General features: G+C 42.7%; 1 protein-coding gene across 1 annotated transcript in view; it reads left to right on the forward strand.

The window, feature by feature from the left end:
- The window catches only part of CAPN7 (calpain 7), a 1,011,285-nt gene that overhangs the window by 405,540 nt on the left and 585,402 nt on the right, over positions 1–20,343 (forward strand). The gene's annotated exons all lie outside the window — the stretch shown is intronic.

Raw genomic sequence — 20,343 nt, forward strand, 5'->3', positions numbered from 1 at the left:
ATTTGGAACAAAATGGATACACCCAGTATTTCCAGGCGAAGCTCTCTGCATCAAGCACAACTTCCATTAAGAGCACACCAGGAACAGACTCAGTCTGGGGTCTGGGTTTCTCTCTCTGTCTCTCCCCAGGTCTCCATTAAGGCTTCCCACTGGCACAACTGTAGAGTTAAGTCCTTAGTCGAGTGCCCAAGCCAAGTCCTCCAGCACCCTGTCTGTGACAACAGTGTCTCATGGCCGTGCTCCACGTAGCTGACACACGCACTATTTGAGATTTGATTTGCACACACACACACACACACACACACACACACATATGTATACCCACACCTGGGAAAGGCTGGCACAGGATTACTAGTTATGCCCCCTTTTGCCCATACTATAAGGTAGTTACTGCCACCAGACACTCCCAAGCCAGCTGCTCTAAGGCTTTTGCAAGGGTACCCAATTATACAGAGTGAAATTAATATTAATACAAATGGTAGTTTAAACAATGCAGTAAGGCTTTCAGGAGTGGCCACAGAGTCACCAAACAGATACGAGTACTCTCAAAGGTAAAATATTATCTATAAGACCAGTCACAATAAAAAGTTTAAATATATTTAATAATAAGTAATAAAAGAACATGAAAATACTAAATATCCATTTACAATAAACACCAGAGTTTCAGACACAGGAAACATTAAAATAACACAGATGAATAGATTCACACAATTACAGAAAAAAACAATACTTAACTAATCTCACTATATTTTCCTGACTGATTTAAAGAATTACAATTCTCTGATTACGTACTAAAGCAAGACAAGATGAAGTAGGTGAGTGGTCTCCCTTCTTTGTCAGTTCCCAAAAACAGACTGCCCTGAGATTTCAGTCTCAACTAGTATTAAAACATTATTTTTGCCCTAGATTACAGAATGACATCACACACATCTGGTTAGCTCACGTCTGGTTCCCATACAACCCCCCTTGGCTAGAAACTGCCAGGATTTAATATCTGTGTATCAATAATACACACACACAGCCTTGCTAAGATCTGCTGCAGCTTCCAGAAGTCATAAAATATTTCCATTCTTTCTGCAGGAACTAATAAACCATACACCTTACAGACATTGCATCTCTGGCGTCATATAGGTTCATAGGTTCATAGGTTTATACTAGGCTGTCTGCCCTAAGGCACTTATAAGCCTAGCCCAGAGTTTTTGTGGCTTACGCCACCCCTTATGTTAAAAAATACTGTGCCCATTAGTTTGTTGTGCCTCTGTCCAGCAGTGACACAGAGATGATTCCCGGGGTAAACCTACGATCACCCATCCACCGGTCAAGATTTATCTTGAACAGAGCCAGCGAGGTGCTCTGCCTCACATGTACCGGGATTTTATTCCACAACATAGGGAGTCTCTGGGTGACAAATCTATCCCTCCAGCATGTCCTATTTATATCTGTGCTAAGGTTTAAGTCGCTTGCTCTAGTGGATCTGGTAGATTTGGATTTTTTGAGGTGGAGCATGCCCATTAATTCCGGGTTGGACATGGCCTTGTATGTCAAGCACAGGTCACCTCTGAGCAGGCGGTATGCGACTGAATAGACCTGGAGTTTCTTCAGTCTGGCAGCATATGACAGATTTTGGAGTTCCTTTATCCTTTTGGTGAGGAACTTTTGGGGTCTCTCCAATTGCTGCAGGTGTCGGGTGAGATACATCCCGAATGGGGCATTGTACTCGATCATTGGTCTGATAAGTGAAGAGTACAGGGGAACAATAACCTCACTTGATCTGGATGTGAATCCCTTCATGATCAGGTGGGCAATGTAAAAGGTTTTTCTAACCACTTTAGCAATGTGAGTGTCAAAAGAAAGGCCACTGTCAACCTGGGTCCCCAGGTCCCTGTTAACTGCTTCTGTGCTTAGTGGATTGCCACCTTTATGGTAGCTTGGGGTTACCTTGTTTTTCCCGAAGGGTATGACTATACATTTTTTGGCATTTAACTTCAGGCCATGGCTCTGGCACCAGCTATCAGTTTCCGTGAGACCCCTCTGAAGGATATCTGTGTCTGATGTACTTTCCACTATGGCTCCCAGTTTGCAGTCATCTGCAAACTTTGTCAGCCATAGTCCTCCTATGGCTGACAAAGTTTGCAGATGACTGCAAACTGGGAGCCATCTGCAAACTTTGTCAGCCATAGTCCTCCTATGTTAGCCTGTACTTCTGAGAAGTAGATGCCGAACAACAGGGGGCCAAGGACTGAGCCCTGTGGGACACCACTTGTGACCGGCTTGGAGTCTGACATGGCGCCAGCTACTCTAACCCTGTGGGTTCTGTCCTTTAGCCAGTTTGCAACCCATCTTGTGACATATGGATTTACATTTAAGCTGGTAAGTTTCTCTATAATACCCGAGTGGTGTATTGTGTCGAAAGCTTTTGCAAGGTCAAGGTAGGCTGTATGGACTGCCTTTCCCTCATCAATGGTCTTAGTGACTGTTTCGAAGAAGTCGATCAAGTTCAAAAGGCATGATCTGCCCTTGACAAAGCCAAACTGGGTCGGGTCCAATGTCTGCAAGTCCCCTATGTCTTTGTTTATGAGTTCCATTATGATCCTCTCCATAGCTTTGCAGACCAGGCTTGTTAAGCTTATGGGGCGATAATTACCAGGGTCTGTGGAGTGGGACCACAGTTGCCGTACGCCACTCCTTGGGCACGTATCCTGTGGTAAGGCTAAGATTAAACAGCTGCCTTATGTGCGGGTTTAGTTCCTCATTGAGTTCGTGTAGCACACAGCCGGGGACACCATCTGGTCCCATTGATGCTGTGTTTTTTGCTTTAGAGAGAGCAGCTTTCACCTGCGCATTGGAGATGTCTGGGAGGCTGCACTCTGCTGGGATAGTTATCTCTCCTTTTGGGGGGGAGAGGGGGGTGAAGTTTGCACTGAACCTCTGCCAGTATGTTGGCAATGTCTGTGGGTTCAGTGATTTTTGTATCATTTTGGACTAATTCTGAGCATATCTGGGAGTTTCCACCCAGGTTTCTAACATAGCTGAAGAAGGCCTTATGATTGTCTTTTGAATCTATGGCAATTTTTCTCTCAAAGTTGGCCTTGGATGATTTTATGAGTGCTCATATTTTTTTACTAATAATGATCAAAGGTATCTTCTCTTTTATGGATTTTGCTCTATCATGTAACAGCTTTCTCCTCTTATTGTAAAGTTTGTTTATGGCTGGGGTCCACCAGACTGGACGTTTGCCCTTGGTGGAAAGAGTCTTGGTTTTATTAGGGATTGCCTGATCCATGCAGTCCTGGAGGTGTTCGTAGAAGGCATTTGTAAGGGCGTCTGCAGCTTGGGTTGTGGTTTCCACTGGCTCGGGGGCCTTGAAGGATACCACACCAGTCTTGAGTAGTGTGAAGTTTGCTTTAGAGAAGTTCTTCACTGTGGTCTTTTTTGTTTGGGGTGGGGGCGGGATGTGGATATCCAGTGAGATTAGTTTATGATCTGATCTCACCAATGAGGGATATGCTTCCGGTGTGGAGCATTTTGTCCCCATGTTTGTGATGATGAGATCTAGTATATTTTCTCCTCTTGTGGGAACGGTGACTAGTTGTTCCATGGCATTTGAATTTATGAACTCCAGGAACCTTTGGGCTAGAAAGTTTGGGCTTGAGTAATGTTCCCAGTCTGTATTCGGGTAGTTGAAGTCACCCAATATAATGGTGTTTGGAGATACATTTATACCCTCCAGTGTCTTCAGGAAGGCTGTGTGGGGTTCCTGAGTTTGAGAGGGTGGCCTGTAGCATGCTACAAATTGTAGAGCAGTTTTGCCTATGGTTAATTGCACCTGGATGGTTTCCGATGCTTCGTGCGTTGCCACCAACCTGGAGGTGTGGGTATCCTTGATGAATATGGATACACCCCCTCCTTTTGTGGTGTGGTCCGGGTTTTGGGGCCAGAACGCATAACATTTTTATGGCCTAGGCCCAGTAATTTAATTTCTTACTATTTTTAAAGTTTGAGATTAACCTCTTCTCTTCCAGTATCCTCTGTTAAAACATATACATATAAACAGTTACAACAATGCCTGTATATTTCATTTTCTGTCCAGCAGGGATTGTTGATACATTTTTAACACAAGCAACTTTACAAAAACATTTTTAAACACAAGCGTATGTACAGATCAGTTTGATATACAAATGACATGTAATTCTATTCTTTACAAAATTCCAGCTAGCTTTGCTGGCATATGTTACACATCCATTGCCCTACTTCTCCTGGAATTGCTGGCAATACCTCACATCATTGCACTTTTATTAAAAGAATTTCAACCACATCCAAAAACAATTCATGTGAATCACAGTAATACATGATAAAAAAGTAAACAGCTCAAAATTCTTATTATGCTCTTCTTAAAAATGCAATGCTACAGGATTCATGTTTGAAGCATTTTTATTACCGTAATATGCTCTTGCATGTGTTTTCTAACTGGTCTTGTAGTTTGCCTACATAATATTTATAACAGGGACATATTAAGCCATACACCACAGCACTCTGGTAACAATTATTATCACCTGGAGACTTAAAATTTAACCCATTGCTAAAAAATTTTAAACTTTTATCTAAATATTTAAAGTTATATAACCTTTATCAATAATTGATTAACCCTCATGGTCTCTAATACTAGGGGAATTACTGGCTGTCTTCAAGAGAAATCTTGATGAGTGGATGAGAAATAGAAAATTCACCCCAGGGATCACTCCAATGGCTCTACTCGACAGAGAAACTGGGAACTAAGGTCAGCTGGCATGATGCCAGGGTAATCCTTTGGGCTCGGCTTGTAAAGGCTCCAGGGCCATTAGCCTAGTACACAGCTATGAACCTATAAAATGCCTAAATCCTCATCTGATTTATTACTATACCAGTACTTTGTTAAAATATGAAAAACCCCTCAATAATGCCTAATAACATATCAAATATCCTCACTCTTAATCCTTTTCCATATTCTTTTTCTATAAACTCCACCTTATTTCCAATCCCAGCTTCTGTATAGAAGCTATTAACCGATCCTCAGTGTAACCCCTAAAATGGAGTCTTTCGATGACTTCACTTGCCACCGTTTCAAATTCCTCATCATCTAAACATATTTGGAGAATTTATAAGGTGTGGAGGATGTGTGCTACTTGCTTCCAAAAAGTATTTGCAGAACTGTTCTTTCTATATAAAGTAGATGCTATTTTCCATCCTTAATATATAATATAGTATCTAAACATTCTATAGAGTGGTCCTGTATCTTGAAAGTAAAAGATAAAGCAAAACTATTATGCTGTAAAAAATAAAAAGAAGAATCTGGTGTACCCTTTACAATAAAAAAAATATACATAATCTGTATAATGTTTGTAAAATACATTATTATTATTATTATTATTATTATTATTATTATTATTATTATTAATAATAATAAATTAGAGTCTCTATAAATCCATCCATCCACAACCCCTTTTCCCATTTTTGCACAAGGGGTTGCTGTGTCATTGAGTCTCCATAAATATCTCTTCAAAATGTCCCATAAACAAATTTGTGTAACTGGGTGAAAATTTTGCTCCCTTTGTTGTTCCACAAATCTACTTAAAAAAGACTGATCAAAAACAAGGCACTTGTTCAACAACAGAACTATTATTAATTCCGGAATATCTGAAAGCCCTTGAACATCTTTTAAAAACTACTCTGCAGCCTCCCCCCTCAAATCATGTTGAATCAAAGAATAAAGAGAAGAAACATCCACAGTGGCAAAAACGTAAGACTGTTGCCACTCCACATTGCTCACTTGTTGTACAAAGTGCATACTAGTACGCACATAAGATGGTGACTGAAACACATAAGGCTTCAGTAACATATCGAAAACCATACCTACTTTCTCCCAAGGTCCTCCATTGAGATACATTATCATTACTACTACTAATTATATATACCAACTCCAAGACTGGACAACATTGAGGAAAAGGCAAATTCCAACTTCCCACTTTTCTGCAACCTTCCACACAGTACAGCAGGCAAAAGTGATCATGTGATTATTTGATCACGTCAGACGACATTTCAAGGGTTTAGTATTATGTGTACTTGACTATATATAATGCTTCTATATAACACACACGTGCACTCATGTTAGTAATGGGTGAAAGACGGCTTACCCCCTGCAAAACCATGAGTTTTTTATTTAATTTAATACTTTTTTGAGTTTTGATCCTTTGTGATCAATGTTTTGATGTCCAACTTTCTGCTACTACATATTGTGAAGTACACTCACATCAATATCTATCTGTGTGTGTGTGTGTGTGTGTGTGTGTGTGTGTGTGTCATGAAACAGCGATCAGTTTAGAGAAGATGATCATGTGAAAGAATGCTCAAAAAATAAAAAGAACAACTATTACTGTCTACTTTTTTCCCTGCACAGATACAACATAAATAAAATATATTGTGATATTAGAGCTCACACAGTGATTGCATGGTTTGTATCTCATTACCTTTTATATGGCTTGTCCACCATATACCAAGCAGGATTTTCATGAAAAAAATACATAATTAGAAGTCATTCTTAAAATGAAGCTTTACTTACTATTTATGTTTCCTCTAAAGTCACCATAATGATATAAGTAAGAGGTGGCCTGGGATTCCTTGCAGATCTGTCAAAGTACCTGTTAACTGTCCAGTGAATTTATACTGGTCTGGTACTCAGAAATAATTATATCTCCAAGAAGACTGAGTGAGTTCTTCAGCCTGTACTGCATCCACATGCAGTGACAGCCAAGTACACTAATCACCCCACAAGTCATACAAGCACATACAGCCTAAGCCACATACTCTTGCACATACCAAAGTTCAACTGCTGTACACTTGTGACCTAAATTGCAGTCTCATATGCACACTGTACAGTAAGTCTTGCACAACAGTTACACTAACTCTCACACATTTACATACACACACACACACACACACACACACACACACACACACACACACACACACACACACAATGTTTTGTCCAGGACCAAAGCCATGTACCCTGTCTGTAGGAGCTCTGCCTACATACCCCCTTTTATTAATATTCTAACCCTGGTTCATCACTGCTAAGGGAAAAAGGGATGTAATTCTTGGAGTTTTCTAGACTTAAATCACACCCAAGCAAAATCCGTTATGAAGTCTCAAATTTAATCTTTGAAGTGTCTGTTGTTGCAGTATCCAGTCTTATATATGCAGAAAACTGTACATCCCTCAACGTATCATATGGATTACAAAGAACATTAACATACACGCGGTTCAGTTGTATACATTCACTACACCACAGTGCTTTATTAATCTACCAGTGGGGCTCATAGGTACATAGGGTCAGTGCTAGGCTGTTGATCCAGAGAACCATTTTAACCTAGCTGTAATATCCTAAATTATAGGTACCCATTGACATGACTAATTTAAACCTAGTTTGTTCCCCTTTTCAATCTCGCATATTTACATAGTTCAGACATTTTGAAATCATCTTGCATATCACAAGTAACTTTTTTCAATATTATTTTTTTATCCCTGTGACTTACGAACATCAGAACCTGTCAAGAGGGGCCTGTCATTCAGGCAGCCATAAAGGTGCTTTTATGCCCTTGCTGGCATCCCAGTAATGAGGGTGTTTACAGTGGGCTAGTACTGCCACTGAGAACGCAATCCACATCATTGCAGAGGTCCATAGTACCTTCCCCATGTAAAAGCATGCTTCAGCACACTCATGTTGAAATTTACCATAATGCAGTAACTTGGTGAGTCTAACACCTGCCCCCTTCTTCTCTGAACACATGTGGCCAGATCTACCTCCCCGACCAGCTGCATCAGGCTTTTGAGCAACTAGGTGAACTTTGGTCACCTGCGTCCTAGTCAGGGCTTTATCACTGTTTGCCTCCAGAGGTGGAGATCACAACTAACTTGGCTGTTAAATGGTAGAAATGCTTTACAGTCAAATGAAATGTCAATGCTGGAGCCTTCCTGTGTCTTGACAGAGAGCTCTTCAAACTATCTGGAGATGTACAGAGCTGAGTATATTTTTCTGGCACTTCAGAGTTGTGTACTGGTAATTGTTGTTTGACTAATTTTATATCATTGCTGGCTGACTTCAGAGTTGTGCACTGTTATTTTTGCTTCACTGTATAGTTTTTCAGATCTCTGCTGAAGGTGTTTCCCCCCTCCCCCTATTTCTCCGTGTCTTAAGTTGGTATACCTGGTTTTACATCCTGTGTGTTATCTAACCATCTCAGGGATTATTTGCATAAAATTAGACCCTCTTAGTAAAAAAGTCTGCATATCATTGCTGGAGCCTTCCTGTGTCCTGACAGAGTGCTCATCAGACTATCTGGAGATATACAGAGCTGAGTATATTTTTCTGGCACTTCAGAGTTGTGTACTAGTAATTGTTGTTTGACTAATTTTATATCATTGCTGGCTGACTTCAGAGTTGTGCACTGTTATTTTTGCTTCACTGTATCGTTTTTCAGATCTCTGCTGAAGGTGTTGGTTTTCCCATACCCACCCTTCCTGTTCTTGTGCTGTTATTTAAATTTATTGGCTTTTGCAGTTGCCTGCCCCCACTGTTGATTTGATCTGGGACACACACCCCGGTCCCATCTCTTTACCTCATTCTACCTAATGGACTCCTTCCGCACTTGTTTTTAGTCATTTTTAATTTAATTGCATTTTTTAAACTGTTTGGTCTAACATAGCTACATACTCAAGTGTGCTAGCTTGCACTGCATTTGAATTGTTTTGACTGCTGGTTTAGCTACTTTTCTGTATATATAAAAAAAAATACCTTTCCTGTAACTAGTGTAGTCCAGATTCAGATTTGCTGTATCCAGGACTGTATGTAAACTTCTGAGCACCCCCCCCCCAAGCTTTCTGTGTTGGAGGGAAGCCTTCTAGCTTATCAGTGGGAGTGGTAAGCACTAGGTAACCTATCTACCACATAAGGAGTGGTTCTGGCCCAGAAATTGTAGTTATTGGTCATTTGGGCAGTTTTTCCATCTCTCTCAACTTTCTGATTTAAAAGCCCACATTTGCACTTGTTTCCCCCCTTTCCTGTAACTAGTTTAGACCAGATACAGATTCTTAGTTTTAGCACTTGAATTTGCTTATTCGTGATCAGCACTTGTTCAGAACTTGTAAGCACTAAATAACCTACTAATTACTACAGCACTCAACCTTCCTCATTACCTAGAGGAAAACAGTTTTGGTACTTACTTTCCTCACTTGTTTAGAGAAAAACAGATATTTTGTACTCACTTTCCTCACTTATCTAGAGGAAAATAGTTTTTTATTCAGGCATGTCCAAGGGTCAGCTCCCAGTGTTCTCTCCTGTCTATCTGATGAATTTGGACATCTTGGGGCAATGTAGAAATTGCCTCATGTACACAGACAACCCTCTCCTCCTACCACCCAACACTACAACCTGTGAGAGATGCACTTATCTAGCCAAACTGGAGGTAAAGCTCTCTCCAATCAAGACTGAACTTGACAGTCAAGAGGAGAAGGCAAACACTTGCACCACACCACACTCATCACATAGTCTCACTAAATCTACACCACCAAAATCCACACATAGAAACACAAAAATATTCGCAGAGGCTCTCAATAATAATCTGCTCAAGCAACAGAGACCTCCAAAGCAGAAATGCAAGCAACCTCCACCCCCCCCCCCCAACACAACCCAAATGACACATAGCCCGGAGACTCAATGTGCCCCTCAACCACAGCCAATAAGGCAAAACAACGTACCCAACACACTAGTCTTAGGTGACGCTATAGTCAGGCATACTGATGTCCCACTCACCAGGCTAAACAAGGAGAAGGTTACTGTCAGCTGCCTGTCGGGTGCCAGCATCCGCCACATAACCTACGCACTCAGGTCACTCCACAACAAGTACAAATATGACTCTGTCATTGTCCATGTTGGTGTGAACGACCTGAGACGTACCTCCGTGGACTACATGAAAAGAGACATGGAAGAGCTCTCCGATCTTGTAGCCCAGGCAGGTATAACCCTAGCCCTGAGTAGCATTCTGCCATCACCCAGATTGATGCCGCAGTATAAGGACAAAATGATTGACTTCAACAATTGGCTAAGCTTCTGGTGCCATTCTAAAGGGATCCAATATCTCTCTGCCTGGGATGACATGGCTGACAGACCACGATGCTTTGCCAGAGATGGCCTGCACCTGTCACCTCTGGGATTCCGGATACTGGCTAAGGTTATTGCCGCCCCTATAGTGCCTTTTTTAGGCAAGATTCAAATGACAAATTCACCACCATAACAGGAACAGGCAAGCAAAAACTGAGGGTGATGCTACTCAATGCTAGAAGTCTAAATCTCAAAATGCACTCACTCGAGGCACTCCTTAAAATAGAGAACATCGATATCTGTGCAGTGACTGAGACCTGGTTCAAGGCACCAGAGAGCACCCCTGCACTACCAGACTATAACTCATACCACACTTTTCGGCCATGTAACCTGGACCGGAACACCAAAGGCGGAGGTGTGTCCCTATTCATTAAGGATATCCACACCTCCAGGCTAGTTGCTCAGCATAATGGGCAATTTAAACTACCCCACCATTAACTGGGAAAACTACTCATGTACCAACTCCTTCACTCAACACTTTCTGGAATTCATAAACTCCAATGCCCTGGATCAACTTATCCACACCCCCACCAGGGGCAACAATATCCTTGATCTAGTCATTACCAACATGAGCGACCGGTGTTCCACACCTGAAGTCAATGCCTCATTGGTCTGATCCGACCATAAGCTAATTACCCTAGATATCCACATCCTACCCCCACCCCCCCATTAAGGAAACCATGGTAAAACATTTCTCCAAAGCCACCTTCATGCTTCTTAAGACAGAAGTGGTGAACTTCATGACACCCATGCAGATGGACAATACAGTTACGACTACTGAATCCTACACAATTGTACTTTATAAGCACTTACATGAGTGCATGGATCGTGCTATCCCAAACAGAACCAAGACGCTATCCTCCAAAAAAAGGAAGCCAATCTGGTGGTCCCCTGCCATAAACAAATTGTACAACAGAAGGAAGAAAATGTTGCAAAAGAGAGTAAAATCCCATGAGTGGAGGAGCTTCCTGGTCAGCCTCAGTAAGAAGCTGTGATCCCTGATAAAATCCACCAAAGCTAGTTATGAAAACAAAATCGCCACTGATTCTAAAGACAACCACAAAGCATTCTATAGCTATGTCAAGAATCTCAATGGCAACACTCAGATCTGCTCTGAGTTACAGCACAATGGCACTAAATATACAGACCCAGCTGATATTGCCAACATCCTGGCAGATAGGTTCAGTGCTATCTTTACCCCCCTCTCACCCCCTAAAGAGCCCATCTCTATACCGGAAGAAAGCAAAGTTCCTGTAATCACGGCTGGACAGGTAAAAACCACACTCGCTAAAGCCAAGAACACAGTATCCATGGGACCAGACAACAACCCAGGCTGCGTTCTACACAAACTACAGAACGAACTGGCACCCCACCTAAGTACCATGTTCAATCATAGCCTCACCTCAGGCTTTGTGCCTGCTAAATGGCGCACAGCAACGGTTATCCCACTCCACAAGGGGGGAGCCACGATGGACCCCAGGAACTACTGCCACATTAGCCTGACGAGCCTGGTCTGCAAGGCCATGGAACGTATCATCATGGAACTTATAAACAAAGACACTGGTAATCTCCAAACTCTGAACCCCACCCAGTTCGGGTTTGTAAAAGGCAGATCATGTCTCCTAAACCTGATAGACTTCTTTGAAGCAGTCACCAAAGCCGTAGACAAGGGTAAGGTGGTTCACACAGCCTATCTAGATCTTGCCAAGGCTTCCGACACCATCCCCCACTCTGGAATTATAGATAAACTCACTAAACTAGGTATAAATCCCTATGTCACAAGATGGGTTGCCAACTGGCTCACTGACAGAACCCACACTGTGAAAGTAGCAGACTCCAAATCCGACTTTAGACCAGTGACAAGTGGAGTACCACAGGGTTCAGTCCTGGGTCCTCTCCTGTTTGGTATCTACTTCTCTGAAGTGCAGGCTAACACTGAATGTCTTTGGCTAACGAAGTTCACAGATGACTGCAAACTAGGAGCCATAATCGAAACCCCTAACGATATGGACATCCTACAAAAGGGCCTCACTGAGACAGATGCCTGGTGTCAAAGCCATGGCCTCAAGCTCAATGCCAAAAAGTGCATTGTCATCCCCTTTGGTAAAAACTCTGTACCCATGAACTACAACATAGGCGGTAGTATACTTAACACTGAAAGTGTGATAAGAGACCTTGGGACACAGGTGGACAGTAGTCTTTCCTTTGATAATCACATCGCCACAGTAGTCAGGAAATCCTTCTACGTGGCACCCCTCAACACAAAAGGTTTCTCATCCGGAAAAAAAGAGGTCATTGTTCCCCTCTACTCTTCACTCATTAGACCCATTATAGAGTACAATACCCCTTTTGGTATGTACCTCACAAGACATCTATAACAACTGGAAAGGCCACAGAAATACCTCACAAAGAGGATTACCGGCCTCAAACAGATGCCCTACGCAGACCGTCTAAAAAAACTCCTGCTTTACTCCGTCGCATATCGCCTACTCAGAGGTGATCTCTGCCTAGCATACAAAGATATGTCAAACCAAGAGCTGTTGGACATGCTCCACTTAAAGAAATCCCAATCCCTCTGAGCTACATGCTCTAGGGACCTAAACCTTGTCACCACAATAAACAGAACATGCTGGAGGGATAGATTCCTGTCCCAGAGACTTCCCATACTCTGGAATAAGCTACCTGTCTATATCAAACAAAGCTCCTCATTAGCACTCTTCAAGAAAAATCCTGATGATTGGATGGGAAGTAGGAAATTCACCTTGGGGATCACCTCTGTGGCTCTGCTCAACAGTGGCACAGGAAAATAATTTTCTTGGGTGACAAAAGCCAGGGTACCTTTTTGGCTGGGCTTGTATAGGCCCCAGGGCCGATAGCCTAGTACCTACCTATGAACCTATGAAAGTTAAGTACATTCTGGTTAACGTGAGTCAAGGTTGCAAACTTTTGGTCAAATCAGCATCAAACAGCTGGTCATTCTGTCTCTCTTGGAAGTCAAATGTGACAACTTTTTAAAGTCTGAATTGGGAAAAGCTGTGATACTTTGTGCTGCTTTTATTACTAGTTGACTGCATTAAGTCTGACAATTGATCTAAACTCCGGTAATGTAGCAAGTTACATATATAGCCTTTATTATCATAACCCTGAATCAGATATAATCTTAAAGTCTGTTTTACTCACAGCTGTAACTGAATGTACAGCTGTTTTACTCACAGCTGTGCCTTCAGTTGTATTTTATCTTCAAAATCTTGATTCTGAACTCTCATACAGTCTCTTTTCCCTTTTAAAGAATAGAAAGATTCCTTGCACATCCGTCAAAATAAAACGTCTGCTTATGTTGTCTTCTTGTAGCAGTTCCACAGCAAATTATTTACTGTCTTGTAACAGGAAAAACAAATTTACCCAAAAGCATTTGTATTGGACATAAACTAACAGATTGTTTGGTAGTATTCCTATATTATAAGCTAAACAAGAGTGATATGAGTTTGGGTTTTTACTCCTCATAATGAGGTTTATCACTGTATCAACCATAAATCGTACTTGCATATTGCTTTGAAGATACAGAAGATTCAAAGTAACATTTCTAAATTCCATTTAAAGTTAAGAAACTTGAGACTCACAAATTGATTATCATTTTCTAAATCTATTTCTTCTGGAATTCGGTGTCTTGGAAGTAATAATTTCAGTATAGTCACTACACCTTGACTTCTTATGTCATGCAGTTGCACAGCTCTGAGGAACCCCCCCCCCCCCCCCCCCCGTTATGCACTAATGTTTTTCATCCAGACTAAAGCAGAATACTGTAGGGTATCATCTCTGTTTGATTTTGGTTTCTGAATACTCTTCATACCTCACAGTTTTGCACCATCTGATCTGTTTACTCAGACATGTATAACAAGTCCTTTATTTGCACATGATCATGGCCATGTGTGCTTCTTGAATTTTGTTTAACATGTTTCTGTATAACGATGTAGGAATAATGATGCTGTTTCCTTTAAATAATACATCTCCAATGCATCAGTGCTAAACACTATAAAGAAAAAATTTCTACTATAATTATGCAACATCATTATCTGGCCATTTTTACTTCGTCATGCAGTAACTGTAGTTCAAAGTCATCCTTTGTATATGTTAACTACTCAGCCGACATCGACAGTTGCAAAACAATGCATAAAACTTCCATGTCTTTCTTAATCCAGTCTCCTTTATGCACATGCAGCTATGCTTCATCCAGATCATCTACATGTATTAATTTTCCAGGTTTGTATTGATCTTGCAGTTATTACATTTGCAGTGATAGTAATACCCTGAAGTCTTGCAGCTGCCTTATGTGAATGTTTTTAAATATGTTTTGGTGTAGTTTATGATCTGATTTCTTTATTAATTTTTTAACATAGATATAGTCATGACATTTCTAATAGCCAAAACCTATTGCTAACATCTTCTTAGTATAAGTATAATGGATTTGTGCATCAGTTAATGCTCTTGACCTGTAAGGTATTGGTTTACCTTCCTGCAGTAATATTGTGCCAAGACCTTGTTGACTTGTATCTCAAAACAAAGGAGCAAGTTGAGGCACATCACATAACTCGAGGGGTAGATGCAGTAGTGTCCAGACATTTAAGTATTACAAAGCTTTTGTTTTGCTCAGTTGATCACAACTATTCTGCATCATACCGTAGTAACTTTGACTAGCACTGGTACAACTGACAAGTTAGGAATAAACACAGTGTTACTCTGCCTTTCCTAGGAAACTCATTAGAGATGATTTGTTATGAGGCGACTGCATGCTTATGACTGTGTTTACTTTGTCAACATTAATTTTAAGCTCTTCTGAGTGCAAAATATGGTCCATGTAAATTTGTTCATATTTGGCAGTTGCTTTTGTTAAACTTTAAGCCTTTGTGTCAGAGCCTATCAAGTACTTTTATTACACATTTATCATGTTCCTGCTTTGTGTCATCCCACATTAAAATATAATTAATGATGATGGCATCACTATCTGTACCTTCAAATATATTTCCTATAGCTCTTTGGAACAAACTTCAGAAATCTGTATCTGACTAGAAATTTACTGAATGTGCACAGCCTGGACCTAACCTTATCTAGCATAACTTTCCAGAACCCCTGATTAGAAACAAGGCCAGAAAGTAACTTAGTATTAGACAATGTTGCATTTATGCATTCATTTTTCTGAAATATAAGGTTCTCTTTTGGTAAATGTATTTAAGTTTTGATGATCTGTAGGCATCCTTAATTTGTCCTGCCTCATGGCTTGTACCCACACTATTAACCTACTCAGTCAGTTCAATTTGTTTCATTGTGACTTTGATACCTCTCGTGTGTTAATTTTTGTCTGGCCCTAGCTCTAAGTAAAACATGAACTCTTCATGGAGCAGGAATCACTGGCATTTCCTCAATATTTCTACAAAGTGTCAATTGCAGGTGCAAAGTACAACCCTCAACACTTCCCCTGACTGGTGACCCTCTTCAATCCAAAAAAAAAAAAGCTCTCAGAGGAGAGAAAAAAAAGATGATCTGATGTTGTTAATCTTCGTTTATTCCTTACTGATGGGTTATCGGTTCCATCCTCAGAACCGAGCCACCCATATGTCAAGCTCACGTCAGCCAAAAACTCTCGAGCCAAGGTCTACCCAGAATGCTCTTCTCCCTGTTACCTCAGATCTTGTTTGCCGCATTGCTGTACAGCTGTGTCAAGCCACTCTCTCTCAGCTAAGTGAATACTTTTTGAAAATTTATGTATTGTTTCTACTTTAAAGTTTTTACTTGTATTATTCTCCTACCCTATCATAGCCTTAAGACTCGCTCCCTTTAGTCTTTTTCCCTTTATTACCCTTTTCTTACCATTGAGGTAATTCTTCATTAGCATCGTTGGTAATCTTTCTTTCTTTTTCTCTCTTCTTACCCTTCTGGGTAGCCTTTCTTCTTCTTCTTCTTGATACTGTAGTTCTTCTCCACGTCATTATGTCGGATAAGAAAAGTAGTGTTGGTTTTAAACAGTGTAAGGATTGTTGCTGTAAGTTACCGCTTTCCGATGGCCATGACTTATGTGTCTATTGTTTGAATGTCTCCCCACCTTGCAGTGGATCGCCCGTGTGGGATTTGTAGAAATTTTTCGACCAGGACTAGTAACAAGAGAAAGAACAAGTTAATCCTGAAAGGTCTATTCAAATCTCCTTTCTGTGAGGCTATCTCTGGGTCGGAGGGCTCACCCCCTCCTGCTAAACCCAGTAATAGGCGTTCTTCCTCTTCCTCAACAAGGTCGCTCACTTCATCTCCCTCTGGAGATCACAGGGAGTCAACTCATAAGAAAGTGAAAATTACTACTTCGACACTGTCACCTGTGACCCTTTCGGCTCCAGGCACGGCACCGCCCCAGTTGATTCTTGCTCCAGCCATGTCCTCCTTATCAGCACCGTCATAGGAGTTCCTGGTGCAGACACTTAAGACTCCGACAGTTCTGTCGCAGCCCTTACTGGCACCATCTGTGCAGGTACAGTCTCCTTCGGCACTTTTGGTGCAATCCCCTTCTGCCCCGATTATGACGATACTGTCCTCCATGGTCCTTTTCAGCACCGTCATTGTTACCGGTGCAGACACCTTCCTTGACAGCACCGTACCCATCGATGCAGCTACTTGCCTTTATGGTACAGACACCTTGACTTCTATGGTACTGACTTCATCAGCGCAGATAACTTCAACATCATTCTTCTCAATGCAGACATCCTCGGTTCCGGGCTCTGCACCATTCAAATTATCAAGGACCAAGTACTCTACTTCCTTGGATCCGTTCATTGGTAGCCAATATAGTCGTTTTCTAGAAAGGCCAGAATCACCTTCAGGTTTCTCTATGAGGTCGACCAGGAGCCGCTCTGAACAAGATGTGCTATGGCTTGTTGACCAGTTGCTTGTGGCCAGACGTCTCTCTCAACCATCAAAACCTACATTCCCTCCTTCAGGTGAACGTATTTGTGGATCTCACTTTGGAGCCGGAGTCGTCCTTGTGGCCCTCAGTGCACTGGACATCGGGCTCTTCTCAGGCCAGTGGCTGTGCTGTGGGGGAGGGCATTCTTGGTTCCACAACAATTTTTTTTCTATGGCGCCCTCCAAGAATCCTCCCTTTCTCATGCTTCACAGTCCTCTTGAGACTCCTGGTCTGGGGGTCCGCCCATTGGGGCAGGGTGAACCCCTATTCTGAGGTTGTCATGCTCTGTTCCAGGCTCCCATCCCTCTTTGGATGGTCTGGCCTTCTAGGCCATGGCGAGGTCACTTGCCTCTGCTGGAAAACCCCACATGTCAGAGTCCTCTTCCCCCTCTGTGCTGAAACTCTTACAAGCCACAACTGCCGGACACTGGGCACAAGGGCCTCAGGTTTCTTCCCCTCAGGAGACCTCCTCTTTGCAGTCTTCCCCAGAACCTCTCACTGAGGAAGTACCTTGCAAAGCTTTGTGCAAGAGGAAGCACATGGACTCCACGAGGAGTCTTTGACTGAAGATACGGACTTTGATGATGGGGAAGGGTCCCCACGGTCACCATCTGATGAGGTGTCCTTTGGTGACATCCTCGAGATCCATAGAGGGGTGACTGGAAGTCTTCTAATCCTTCCTCAGAGGAATCCTTATTCCTGCAGGCCTTTTGTGCCCAGCCCCTTACCTTTGGGTTACCCCACCAGCCGATGAGCTTGTCCAGCGCAATTGGAATGCTGCTGAGACTCTGGAAGCTATACCGCGGATGCCTGATAAGATCGTCTCTCCCCCAGCTGAGTATCCCCATTGGTCAAGAGGTCTTCCAGTAGATGCCATGGTGGTGGTGGCTGCAACTAAGAAAGACTTGGCAGAAGACAGCCAAAGTGTCCATCCACCCAACAAGGAGTCCCAGGCAATAGACCAAATAGGGAAGTGTGTGTTTGCTTCATCGACCTTTGCCAGAAGGTCTTTGAACTATTTGGCATACTTTACAAGGCTCCAGAGGGATCTTATCAACCAACTCTCTGAAACTTTTGCAGGAGCTGTTTCTGATGAGGTCAGTGAAAATGTAGCTTCTCAGATAGCCACCCTAAAGTCCATTTCCAATTCTTCCATGAGTCTTATTTCTCATTCAATGGAAGGAGCAGCTAGAGCAGCAGGCGCAGATATAGTCACCAGACGACATGCCTGGATGCGCCTTTGTGACTTTGCGGACTCCTTTAAGGCTTCCTTCATGAACACCCCCATCGAGACTGCTTCTTTGTTTGGCCCTAAAGTTAAAGGTATGCTGGCAAGGTGCGAACAAGATGGCAAGACCCTATCTGCCATTGGTGTCAGACACTCCACTCCTCAACGATTCTGCTCCAGAAATCAGCGGAGCGGGAAGATGTGGCACAGGAAATCACAGGGCTCTTTCCATGATGCAAGTGCCGAGTCCTCCCCTAGAGGCAGAGGGAGAAACTCCAATGGGATACACCCCTTTTGGGGCAGAGGAGGTCCGCAAAACTGGGATTCCAGAGATTCTTTCTCTGGCCAACCCTATTAGCGCTCCTGAAGCATTGCCCGACTGCTCACCTCTGGAAGTGGTAGGGGGTCGTTTTTCCTTGTACCCCACTGCCTGGTGAAACATAACCACTGACTCTTGGGTACAATGGATAATATCCAGAGGCTATCACATCCCCTTCCATTTTTGTCCAACCTCATCCAGAGAATTACCGGATGTTCCAACCAGTCAAAGGGAAGCAGCAGCACATGAAATCCAAAAGCTGCTACAAAAAAGTGTCATCCAGATGGTCCCCCAAGACTAGATAGGATCCGGTTTTTACTCAAGGTTCTTTTCAGTGACAAAAAAGACAGGGGACTGGAGACCAATTCTGGATCTCAGCACACTGAACAAATTTGTAAAAACAGGGAAATTCCAGATGGTCACAGTTCAGTCTATCCTTCCTCTTCTGGAAGAATACGATTGGATGTGCTCTGTAGATCTTCAAGATGCATATTACCACATAAAAATGGACAAACGCTTAAGAAGATACCTCTGCTACCTCATAGGAGCCAGTCTACAGACCCCCAGAGTGTTCATCAAATGCATGGCATTGGTTATCGCTCACTTGTGACTTCAAGGATTCCAGACATTTCCATATTTAGATGACTGGCTCCTCACCGACCCCACCAAGCATCTACTGGAAGAAGCCCTACACTACATTCTTCTCACAGCACAATGCCTGGGAATCTCTATAAACTGGGAGAAGTCCAGCACGACTCCAGCACAGTCTTTAGAATTCATTTGGGTACTGTTGGACATGAGAAATTGCACGGCATCTCTCCCGGACCACAGACTTCAAAGAATAAGGCAACAGGTTCCGCCGCTGCTCTGTCACCACAAATCTTCCACTCGATCTATACTCCAACTCTTGGGGTCAATGGCAGCCTCGATCACCATTGTTCCTCTAGCGAGATTCCACATGAGGCTCCTTCAGTAGTTACTTCTTACTCAGTGGTACCTTCTACAACATCCTTTGTCTTTTCAGATAAGTGTAACTCGGAGATGCAGGCAAGATTTACTCTGCTGGATGTCTCAAAATCCCCAATAATGGTCTTGCCCCTTCAGCCCCCATCAGCCGAAACCCACGGTGACCATGGATGCCTCCCTGATGGGGTGGGGGGGGGGGCTATGTCAGGGAAACTTGGTCCAAGGCACCTGGTCGGAGAGAGAGGCCCTTTTGCAAATCAGTGTCCTGGAACTGAGGGTGGTGCTACTAGCATTGCAAGCATTCCATTCTTCCGTCATGAACTGTTGCGATCCAGTCAGACATGTCAGTAGTCTGGTACATCAACAAGCAAGGGGGCACCAGATCTTATCCGTTATGCTGAGAGGCCTTGAGAATATGGCAATGGGCGATAGCTTCCAACTGCTTTCTAATTGCAGTGTACATTCCCGGGACCTCCAACGTGATAGTGGACAAATTGAGTAGGTGCATTCTACAACCTCACAAGTGGTCCCTCAACCCTGTGATAGCGGCGAAAATCTTCAACCGTTGGCGCCAGCCTTGCTGCGACCTATTTGCTTCCCCAACTATTTTGCCTTGATTCCCCCCTCGGGGATAGTCACCGAGAGACACTCTAGTCCATGCTTGGCCCTCGGGTCTATTTTATGCTTATCCT

Source organism: Protopterus annectens, chromosome 2.part2, assembly GCF_019279795.1.
Source record: "Protopterus annectens isolate FY-2018-M chromosome 2.part2, PAN1.0, whole genome shotgun sequence".
Classification (NCBI taxonomy): domain Eukaryota; kingdom Metazoa; phylum Chordata; order Ceratodontiformes; family Protopteridae; genus Protopterus; species Protopterus annectens.